We start from the raw sequence: 11,399 nt of genomic DNA on the forward strand, positions 1-11,399 counted from the left end.
GTCTGGAAAGGTGGGACAGCTTGAAGTGGGGAAGAGGCTCCAGGTCACAAATGGACAAGAGACAAATGGTTGCATTCTTTTTTTTTCTTTTGAGATGGAGTCTCACTCTGTCACCCAGGCTGGAGTTCAGTGGTGCAATCTCAGCTAACTGCAACCTCCTCCTCCCAGGTTCAAGCGATTCCCCTGCCTTAGCCTCCTGAGTAGCTGGGATTACAGGCATGCGCCAGTATGCCCGGCTAATTTTTGTATTTTTAGTAGAGATGGAGTTTCACCATGTTGGTCAGGTTGGTCTCGAACTGCTGACCTCGTGATCTACCTGACTCAGCCTCCCAAAGTGCTGGGATTACAGGCATGAGCCACTGCATCCAGCCACATGGCTGCATTCTTTTGAGTTTCTGATTAGCCTCTCCAAAGGAGGCAATCAGATATGCTTTCTTTTTTCTTTCTTTAGACAGCGTTTTGCATTTGTTACCCAGTCTGGAGTACAATGGGACAATCTAGGCTCATTGCAACCTCCACCTCCCAGGTTCAAGCTATTCTCCTGCCACAGTCTCCTGAGTAGCTGGGATTACAGGCACCTGCTAATATGCCTGGCTAATTTTTGTATTTTTATAGAGATGGGGCTTCACCATGTTGGCCAGGCTGGTCTCGAACTCCTGACCTCATGTGATCCACCCACCTCTGCCTACCAAAGTGCTGAGATTACAGGCGTGAGCCACCATGCCCCGCCCAGATATGCATTTATCTCAGTGAGCACGGGGGGGGCACACTGGTTTGTTTTTTTTTTTTAAGTCGAGTCTCTTTCACCCAGGCTGAAGTGGCACAATCTCTGCTCACTGCAACCTCCACCCACTTGGGTTCAAGCGATTCTCCTGCCTCAGCCTCTGAGCAGCTGGGATTATAGGCGCCCACCATCACACCCAGCTAATTTTAGTGTTTTTAATAGAGACAGTGTTTCACCATATTGGCCAGCTGGTCTCTCACTTCTGACTTCAGGTGACCCACCCGCCTTGGCCTCCCAAAATGCTAGGATTACAGGCATGAACCACCCCCCAACCCCCCTGCCCACTGCCAAGAGGGGTAACTTTGAATAAAATGGGAGCAGTTCTCAGCTTGACTTTTCCTTTTAGCTTAGTGATTTTGGGGGCCCAAGATATTATCCTTTCACAGGAGCAAACATAGTTATACACACGCTCCTCCTAAGGTCAGGCCTTAATTCTTCAAGAGCGTTTTGTCTAAACTCATAAAGAGAAACAAAATTAGCCCATTACAGCCAGGTGTGGTGGCTCATGCCTGTAATCCCAGCACTTTGGGAGACCGAGGCGGGTGGATCACCTGAGGTTGGGAGTTGGAGACCAGCCTGACCAACATGGAGAAACCCCATCTCTACTAAAAATACAAAATGAGCCAGGTGTGGTGGTGCATGCCTGTAATCTCAGCTACTCCAGAGGCTGAGGTAGGAGAATTACTTGAAACTGGGAGGTGGAGGTTCCAGTGAGCCTTGATTGCGCCACTGCACTCCAGCCCGGGCAACAAGAGTAAAACTCTATCTCAAAAACAAAACAAAACAGAAATTTTCCTGTTACAATCTTCAAATTTTGCAAAATGTCTGTCTCTCTTAAAGTATTAGTATACATTCTCTCGCTTCAATTCCCCTCACCCCAAATGCAGCCTTTTAGACTTGCACCAAAAAAAAAAAAAAGAAAAAAAAAGACAGAGAGCGAGACAGAGAGCCCAAAGCTGGGCTCCATGCCCATAAAAGCTTTGAGATTAGCTCCTATATGGAGGATGGGAAGGGAGCGGCTCCAGAATCTTCTATGTAGACTGCTTTACAAGGAATTAACTGGGATAAGATAAAGCACAGGGCGGAGTTCCCAGCCCATAGCAGGAGCCCAGCTTTACCACTTCTTCGAATATATCTGGCCAGTACCTAACACAGTGTCCAGCACATAGTCAACACTTAATAAATGACTGAATGAGGCATTGCATTTGCCCCTTCCTGAAACACAGAAAACATTTTGTGACCAAGTATGCACTTAGAAGGGAAATAAGAACTTCTTCAGGCTGCTGGGCAATGCAGTGAGATGTCATCTCTATTAAAAAAAAAAAAAAAATTAGCTGGGCATGGTTCCGTATGCCTGTAGTAGCAACTACTTGGGAGGCTGAGGTGGGAGAATCACCTAAACCCAGGGAGGTCGAGGCTCCAGTGAGCTATGATCACGCCACTGCACACTGGGTGACAGAGTGAGAGCCTGTCTCTCTTTTTTGAGACAGTCTTGCTGTCACCAGGCTGGCGTACAGTGGCACGATCTCAGCTCACTGCAATCTCCGCCTCCTGGGTTCAAGTAATTCTCCTACCTCAGCCTCCCGAGTAGCTGGGACTACAGGCATGCGCCACCACACCCAGCTAATTTTTGTATTTTTAGTAGGGACGAGGTTGGGTTTCACCATGTCAGCCAGGATGGTCTCAATCTCTTGACCTTGTGATCCACCCACCTTGGCCTCCCAAAGTGCTGGGGCTGCTGCGACACCCGCTAGCCCTTATCCTCATGATGGCAAATGCTCGCACAGCACATGCCACAGGCTGGCTGCAATTCTGACCCCTTTATTTACATATTTATTCATCAGTGCTCACGTGAGTTGATGGAAACTGAGAAACAGGAGGGTTAAGTAATTTAGCTGAGGTCAGACAGGCAGTAAATGGTAGAGCTGTGATTGGAACCCAGACCATCTAGCGCCACGATCCAGCCTCCCAGCTACAGTGCCCTGCTTAGCTGTGGATGGTCAGCTCTCTATGGGCTGAGTAAGGGCTAACCTCTACCAGTCAAGGGCCCTACACTCCTCCATGGGCCAATCACTTTTGTTCTTTCTTTGCTCATTCAACAAGTATTTAGTAAACACCTATTATATGTTGGTTTATTTATTAAACACCAATTATATGCAAAGAATCCCTCAAAGAGCTTACATTTTATTTGGGGCAAGGTGGAGGAAGGGAATAGACAATTAATATTATACTTCTGGTCATGGTGGACTAGGAAAATCATACCAAAGTGCCCACTAAAGATAGCTTTAAAAACTGAACAAAATAGATGGGCACGGTGGCTCACTCCTGTAATCCCAGCACTTTGGGAGACCGAGGTGGGCAGATCATCTGAGGTCAGGAATTAGAGACCAGCCTGCCAACATGGTGAAACCCTGTCTCTACTAAAAATACAAAAATTAGCCAGGCTAATTTTTGGTGGCAAGCACCTGCAATCTCAGCTACTCAGGAGGCTAAAGGAGGAGAATTGCTTGAACCTGGGAGGCAGAGGTTGCATGAGATGGAGCCATTGAACTCCAGCCTGGGTGACAAGACTGAAACTCTGTCTCAAAAAAAAAAAAAAAAAAAAAGAACAAAATATACAAAGAACAGTTTTGGGGTTTTTTGTGGGGCAGGGATGGAGGGGGGCAGGGTCTTACTCTGTTGCCCAAGCTGGAGTGCAGTGGCGCAATCTCAGTTCACTGCAACCTCCACCTCCAGGCTCAAGTGATTCTCCTGCCTCAGCCTCCCAAATAGCTGGAACTACAGCCATGGACCACCATGCCTGGCTAATTTTTGTATTTTTAGTAGAGATAGTCTCGAACTCCTGGACTGAACTGATCCACCCACCTTGGCCTCCCAGGTGTGAGCCACCATGCCAGGCCCAAAGTACCTTTTTAAAAGCATAAAAGAACTAAGAAGGAAGTGAAGAATTATTGGGCCATGCGTAGGCCCAGGAAAAGTGGTTCATTACTTGACAAATACTGACTCAGCTAGTCCTCATAACAATTCTCTGAATTGTTCTATGAAAACGATAATGTTTGGCGCATGGTCAGTGCTGTAAAAGGTTTTTAAATGCATTAATGTGCTTGGCTCTAGGGCTTTGCATGTACTATCTCATTTGAGCCTCACAGCATCGCTGTGAAGTAGGTCCTATCATTTACTGCCATTATCATTTTATAAATGAGGAAACAGTTTAAGCGACTTGCCTAGAGTCACACAGCTTATAGGTAGCAGAACCAGGCTTTGAACCCAAGCAGTCTTAGTCCAGAGTCTGTACATTAAGCCACTATTTTGGTAAATAGCATCTATTATTTTTCTATCAGCTTTAATATAAAGACACTCTAGTAGGAATGTTATTAATGCTTTGTGTATGGAGAAATGACTATATAATCTCTACAGAAATCATATTGTATGCAATGATGTTTTAAAATACTTAGAGCAGCCGGGCACGGTGGCTCACGCCTGTAATCCCAGCACTTTGAGAGGCTGAGGTGGGTGGATCATGAGTCAGGTGTTTGAGACCAGCCTGGTCAACATGGTGAAACCCCGTCTCTACTAAAAATACAGAAATTAGCCAGGCGTGGTGGCGGGTGCCTGTAGTCCCAGCTACTCGGGAGGCTGAGACAGGAGAATCACTTGAACAAGGAAGGCAGAGGTTGCAGTGAGCTGAGATTGCACCACTGCACTCCAGCCTGGGCAACAGAACGAGATTCCATCTAAAATAAATAAAATAAATAAATAAGTAAATAAAATACTTAGAGGAAGAAAAACTACAACCCAAGGCATGACCTACTACACTATTCAAACAGTAGATATAAAGATTTGTGGGGAGCAGGGGTCTCTGTTTAGGCCCAAGCTGGTGAACTGAAACAGTGTGACAGTAAGGCCATCGTGTAAAGGCCAGGCCATTGTAACCACTTGATTCTACCTCTGCTCAGCCAGTCTAGGCCAGAGCGCTTAGGAGCAGAGCAGGGATGTACAGATGTCCCCAGCTCTCCACTCCTTTTGACCAGCAGGAACCTAGTATGGATGAGATGTGATGATTAGGTCCATAATGTTCAAACTCAGCTTGTGACTTAGATCAAGTGACTTTTTTTTTTTTGAGACAGTCTCGCTCTGTCACCTAGGCTTTGAGTGCAGTGACACAATCTCGGCTCACTGTAACCTCCGACTCCTGGGTTCAAGGGATTCTTCTGCCTCAGACTCCCAAGTGGCTGGGATTACAGGCATGTGCCACCACGCCCGGCTAATTTTTGTATTTTTAGTAGAGACAGGGTTTCGCCATGTTGGTCAGGCTGGTCTCGAACTCCTGACTTCCTGATCTGCCTGCCTTGGCCTCCCACATAGTCAGTCTTTTTATCCGTATCTCAGACACAAAATGTAACACAAATTCTACTGTGGGTATCTTCCTGTATTCGGTTTTACAAAGCACTTGCATGTTGCTTTGTCAGGAAAGAGCCCATTGTTTCTTCAAAGAGAAAAGTTGTTTCCCTAATACTAACCTCATTCCCTACAGTTCAGTATCCCTGCCTTTCTCTCTACATAATCACTTTTTATCCAAATGCTGAGTCACTATATAATTCTTTGAAGACATTTTAAATAGCATAGCACTCAATTCAGGACACGCAGCACCAACACTGCACCTAATTCATTTGAAGACAAGACACTATGGGCCGGGTGCCATGGTTCACGCCTGTAATCCCAGCACTTTGGGAGGTCGAGGCGGGCAGATCATGAGGTCAGGAGATTGAGACCATCCTGGCCAACATGCTGAAAACCCGTCTCTACTAAAAATACAAAAATTAGCTGGGTGTGGTGGCACGTGCCTGTAGTCCCAGCTACTAGGGAGGCTGAGGCAGGAGAATTGCCTGAACCCAGGAGGTGGAGGTTGCAGTGAGCCGACATCAAGCCACTGCACTCCAGCCTGGCGACAGAGTTAGACTCTGTCTCAAAAAAAAAAAAAAAAAAGACACTATGAACAGCTATGTTTAATTTCTCAAATTTGCCAGTAATGATGATTTCATTAAAATGGAAAAAAATTCATGTTTTAGGATTAAATGTGGTAGCAAATGCTGGTACTGATTTGAATTCTTACAATTGCAAGGGATAGGAAACAGACTAACTTATTAAGCAAAAGGATTGCATTAAGTCAGGAAAATCCAAAAGTCCCTGTATTATCTAGCTTCAGGTATGGCTGGATTCAGGACTCCAGAGCATAACCAGGACTCAGTTTCCTGGCATTTTCTCTTTTCTGCAGGGTTGGTGTCAGAGGCAGGTTTCACATGCTGGCAAGCTAGAGCCAGCAGCTCAAGCCCCTAGGTCCCCTGAAATTACGAGTCCAGAGAAAAAAAAAGATGAGGGATTTTGTCCTAGACATTTTAGCCTGAGTCTCAATGCCTTTCATTGGCTCTGACAGATCACATGCCCAACCCTGAGCCAATCAACGTGGCCACATCCGGGTCAGTTACTACTGCCCCCGCCCCCTGCTGAGGAGTCTTCCGCAGGGAGATGGGGACAGAGGATGCGGGGCAGCTGGCACTACATATGTGCCTTATGGTTGGGCTGTGGGGACTTAGGAGCGCTTAGCGCCCGGAGCATTATCCCAGGGCCTGGCCCCGGGTGGCTTCTCCCTGCGCCTGGCTGCTTGGCAGGGCTGGAGGGGAGGAGACCCACAGTTCCGGGCCTGAGTCACCTCCCTCCTGGCCGGGCTTAGGCGGCGCTGACTCAGCGCCTGCGTGAGCTGGATGCTGCCTGGAAAGCTAATCAGCCTCCCAGGCGAGTCATGCCTCCTGTGACGTGGGCTTGTGCCGTGAGTGGGCGGGAATGAATGAAGAAGCGTGGGCTCACCGTGGTTCCTATAGCGTTGATGAAGTGAAGGGAGAGGGAGACGGAAGTCAAGAGCAGCCCTTGGAAAAGGCCGCCAGCCAGGCTGCGGTGCTGTCTCCACGTGGGCCCGTGCAGCCTGTTCTGGGGTGAGCACACAGCTGCCACCGCCTCACACCCCAGCCCCGCGGGGCACCCCAGGGCTCCGCTGCGGCCTGCCCTGTGGCTAGCAGGCCCTTCTCTAGTTCGCTCCTGTGTTTCAAACCTAAGTTCCACGAAACAGGACAGGGTTGGTGGGGGCGGGGAGGGTGGGGATTGGAAGGTTGGCCAGCTCCACCTCCTGCTGCCCTCCCCACCGCACCCCAAGCTTAGCCTTGACAAATGGATCTCCGTCACTCCAGGGGAGGGGAGAGTAGAAAAAATGGAGGTAGAACAGGAAGGCAAGGGGAGCTGTGCAGAACCACTGGGGAGCTGGAGAGTTCAACCAGAGAACCTGCTCTGTGCCAGGCCTCCAACTAGGAGGTGTGGACGACGTTCCTGCCTTCTGGGTACTCAGAGTCTACTCTGGAGACAATAAGAAAAATGATTAATCACCATGGAATGTGCGCTAGCCTTAGTCTGAAGCAGGGGTCTGGTTGCTGAGGTTTGTTGAAGGAAAATGCCTGTAAGGGCTGGGTGCGGTGGCTCACGCCTGTAATCCCGGCACGTTGGGAGGCTGAGGCAAGCAGATCACCTGAGGTCAGGAGTTCGAGATCAGCCTGGCCAAAATGGTGAATGAAACCCCGTCTCTAATAAAAATGCAAAAATTAGCCAGGCATGGTGGTGGGTGCCTGTAATCCCAGCTACTAGGAAGGCTGAGGCAGGAGAATCACCTGAACCTAGGAGGCAAGAGGTTGCAGTGAGCCGAGGCTGCACCACTGCACTCCAGCCAGGGTAACAAGAGCAAAATTCCCTGGAAAGAAAGGAAGAAAGAAGGAAAGAGAGAAAGAAGAGAAGAGAAGGCCTATAAGGGGAAGTGAAGCAGGTAGCAAAGGAGAAATTGCAGAGCTGGGGTCTCAGGTCTAGCCTTGGCCTGGGTCAGAGGGGTGAGCTCCAAGCAGAGTGTCTCCCTTGGAGGCCAAAGGGAATGGCCTTGTCTGCCTCCTTTCAGGCTTTGGATGGGGCTGATGGGAGGTGAGGTTGGGGGTGCTTGTCAGCCAAGGGCCCCTCTCCACACAAGAGGACAGCTGTGGGGCAGCTGCAAGTCCTTAGAGCCAACCAGTGAGCAGCCTGGTAAAGCAATCTGGGGAGGCACTAGCAGCATCTCCTGCAGTATGGCCACGCTAGCTGTTTGCTGGAGGCCAGGGGAGGGAGGAGACGGGAGGGAGCTTCCAGAAGGTCATTCTGCTGCATTGTGAAGAACAGCTGAGGAGGCGGCCAGGCCAAGCATAGAAAGGCCGGAGAGGGTCAACACGTACAGAAGTTACAGGAGCCCACAGCCCTTTCTGGAAATGCTAAAATGTTTAAGGGTAACATGGCACGGGGGGAAGCAGGTGGTGGTGAGAGAAGAGGCCTGACCATGAGGGTCCTATGCGCTCAACTAAAACAGGAGCTCTGAAGGAATGGGATTTTCTTTCACCCCACCGCAGTCCCTTCCACAAACATTTGCCCCGTGTCACAGGGCAAGCCAGCCCCTGTTCAGTTATGTGAAATCGGGACCCAGATGCTGCAGAACTGAAGCGGGAAGGGACTGACCAGCAGTGGGCAAAATGCTGAAGAGGGTCAGCCAGAGAAGGGCTGCTGCTAAGGGCTAAAAATACAGGGGTTGAGACCAACTGAAGTGTGCCGATTTCCTTGACACTGGCATTTTGGTTTGGTTTTCCTTTTTTTTTTTTAGGTAACAGTTATATAGCTCAGTAACGTCAGCATTTTGGAAATAGGATAGGAAGAAAGTCTCATCACAAGACAGCCTTGTGGAGAAGAATGAGCACAGAATTTGGCATCAGAAGAGTGAAAGGCCTGGGCTTGGGGCCCAGCTCCACCGTGCCAGTTGGATGGTTCTGGGACAGCTGCCCAACTCTCTGCTCCACAGTCCCCACATCTGTCACTAGGGATCATATCTGCCCCACAGGAGCAGCTGAGATAAGGCACATGTGTAAAAGGCTGTTCAAATGTTAGTAACTATAACGTCTCAAAAAAATAAAACCCACAGCAAAGAGTATCCCAAGGTGGGCTCATTTTACTCTAATTACCATTTAGCACCGAACAGATCAGGGGACTTACTGAATGACACAGCAAGTCAGTGGCAGAGCCAAGGAGTGCACTCATCCAAGTGACTGATTCCGACGTCGGCAAAGCCAGCTGAAACCCATCTTCACAGTGCAGTTCAGAGGGTGTCCCCAGGAAGCACCTCTCTGCAAAGCATGTTCAAGGTGCTTCCCGATGGCCTACCAGATGGTCAGTAAGGTGTAACTGGATGAGGCTCCCAGGAGGCAGAGTGAAAAGAGACAAGGAGTAGGAAACTAATGTCCAGAGTTGGCCATTTGCCCCAAGGACTGGAGTGGAGACTGCATTTCTAAGTGCTTCCTCTGTCCACAGCCTTCCTCCCCCATACTTTTTAAAAACAGATTTACTGGCAGGGCACGGTGGCTCATGCCTGAGCTCAGGAGTTTGAGACCAACCTGGGCAAAACCCTATCTCTACCAAAAATAGAAAAAGTTAGCCAGGCCTTGTGGTACACGCCTGTGGTTCCAGCTACTGGGAAAGCTGAGGTGGGAGGATCACTTGAGCCTGGGAGGCGGAGTTTGCAGTGAGTTGAGAGCGCACCACTGCACTCCAACCTGAGTGACAGAGTGAGACCCCATCTCACAAAAACAAAATACTGATTTGTTGGCTGGGCATAGTGGCACTTGCCTGTAATTCCAGCACTTTGGGAGGCCAAGGTGGGAGGATCGGGAGGATCCTTTGAGCCCAGGAGTTTGAGACCAGCCCAGGCAACACAGAAAGACCTTGTGTTTCTTTTACAAAAAAAAAATTAGTCAGGTTTGGTGATGTACACCTGTAGTCCTAGCTATTCCAGAGGCTGAGGTGGGAGGATCTCTTGCTCCCAGCAGTTCGAGGCTGCAGTGAGCTGATGATACCACTGTACTCTGGCCTGGGCAACAGAGTGAGACCCTGTCTCAAAAACAAAACAAAAAAACCCCACACCAGATTTGTTGAAATATAATTCACATACAATAAAATTACATCATTTTAAAAGGTACAATTCATGGTGGTGCATGCTTGCAGTCCCAGATACTTGAGAGGCTGAGATGCGAGGCTCACTGTGAGTCAATGAAACCTCTTTCCTTTATAAATTACCCTGTCTTGTGTATTTCTTCATAGCAGAGTGAGAATGGAGTAATACATCCTCCCAGCTCATCCTCCCAAAGTCCTGGGATTACAGGTATGAGCCACCGCACCCAGCTTACATTCTCTTGATGGTCTCCTTTAAAGCACAAAAATAGGTGGGAAGCAGTGGCCCATGCCTGTAATTCCAGCCCTTTGGGAGGCTCAGGTGAGAGGATTGCTTGAGACCAGTTTGGGCAACATAGCAAGAACTCCATCTCGACAAAATTTTAAAAATTAGCTGGTTGCGGTGGTGCATGCCTGTGGCCCCAGCTACTCTGGAAGTCGAGGCTGGAGGATCACACAGCCTTGAGTCCAGAAGGTTGAAACTGCAGTGAGCTGTGATCACACCACTGCACCCCAGTCTGAGTGACAGAATGAGACCCTGTCTCAAAAACAAAAAAGGACAAAAAGGGGGAAAAAAGCACAATAGTTTAAAAATGATTAAGTCTAACTCACCGATTGTTTTTACTGCTGTTGCTTGTGCTTTTGGTGGCAATCTAAGAAGTCTTTGCCTAACCCAAGGTTTACAGCTACGTTTTCTTCTAAGAGTTTTATAGTTTTAGTTTTAACAGTTAGGTCTGTGATCCTTTTCGACTTAATTTTTTTTTTTTGAGATGGAGTTTTGTTCTTGTCACCTGGGCTGGAGTGCAGTGGTGGGATCTCAGCTCACTGCAACCTCTGCTCCCAGGTTCAAGTGATTCTCCTGTCTCAGCCTCCTGAATAGCTGGGATTACAGGTGCACACCACCATGCCCAGCTAATTTTGTATTTTTAGTAGAGATGGGGTTTCACCATGTTGGCCGGGCTGCTCTCGAACTCCTGACCTCATGTGATCCGCCCCCCTCAGCATCCCAAAGTGCTGAGATTACAGGCATGAGCCACCATGCCCGGCTGAGTTAATGTTTGTATATGGTGTGAGATACGCATCTAACTGCATTTTTTTTTTTTGCATGTGGATATCTGCCTCTCCCAGCATCAGTTGTTGAAAAGACTATTCATTCCCCCAATGAATTGTCTTGGCATCCTTGTAAAAAAAAAAAAAATCTCACAGCTCCCTTTTAAAGAAAGTAGACCAGGCTGGGCATGGTGACTCATGCCTCCTAGCACTTTGGGAGGCTGAGGAAGGCGGATCACTTGAGGTTAGGAGGTCAAGACCAGACTGGCCAACATGGCAAAACCCTGTCTCTACTATACAAAAAATAGCCAGGGATGGTGGCGGGTGCCTGTAATCCCAGCTACTTGGGAGGCTGAGGCAGGAGAATCGCTTGAACTTGGGAGGCAGAGGTTGCAGTGAGCAGAGATCTTGTCACTGCACTCTAGCCTGGGCAACAATAGTGAAACTCCGTCAGAAAGAAAGAAAGAGAGAGAGAAAAAAAAAGAGAAGAAGAAAAAGAAAGGGAGAAAGA

General features: G+C 48.5%; 1 long non-coding RNA gene across 1 annotated transcript; it reads left to right on the forward strand.

The window, feature by feature from the left end:
* The first annotated feature begins 6,324 nt into the window (after positions 1-6,324).
* LOC135271310 (uncharacterized) lies at positions 6,325-8,825 on the forward strand. Its single transcript, XR_010339421.1, has 2 exons — positions 6,325-6,774; positions 8,502-8,825. It is a non-coding gene; the product is annotated as an uncharacterized LOC135271310 (long non-coding RNA).
* The last annotated feature ends 2,574 nt before the right edge of the window (positions 8,826-11,399 follow it).

This window comes from Aotus nancymaae, unplaced genomic scaffold (assembly GCF_030222135.1).
Source record: "Aotus nancymaae isolate 86718 unplaced genomic scaffold, 86718_ANA_hifiasm-v0.15.2.pri h1tg000076l, whole genome shotgun sequence".
In the NCBI taxonomy this organism is placed as follows: Eukaryota; Metazoa; Chordata; class Mammalia; order Primates; family Aotidae; genus Aotus; species Aotus nancymaae.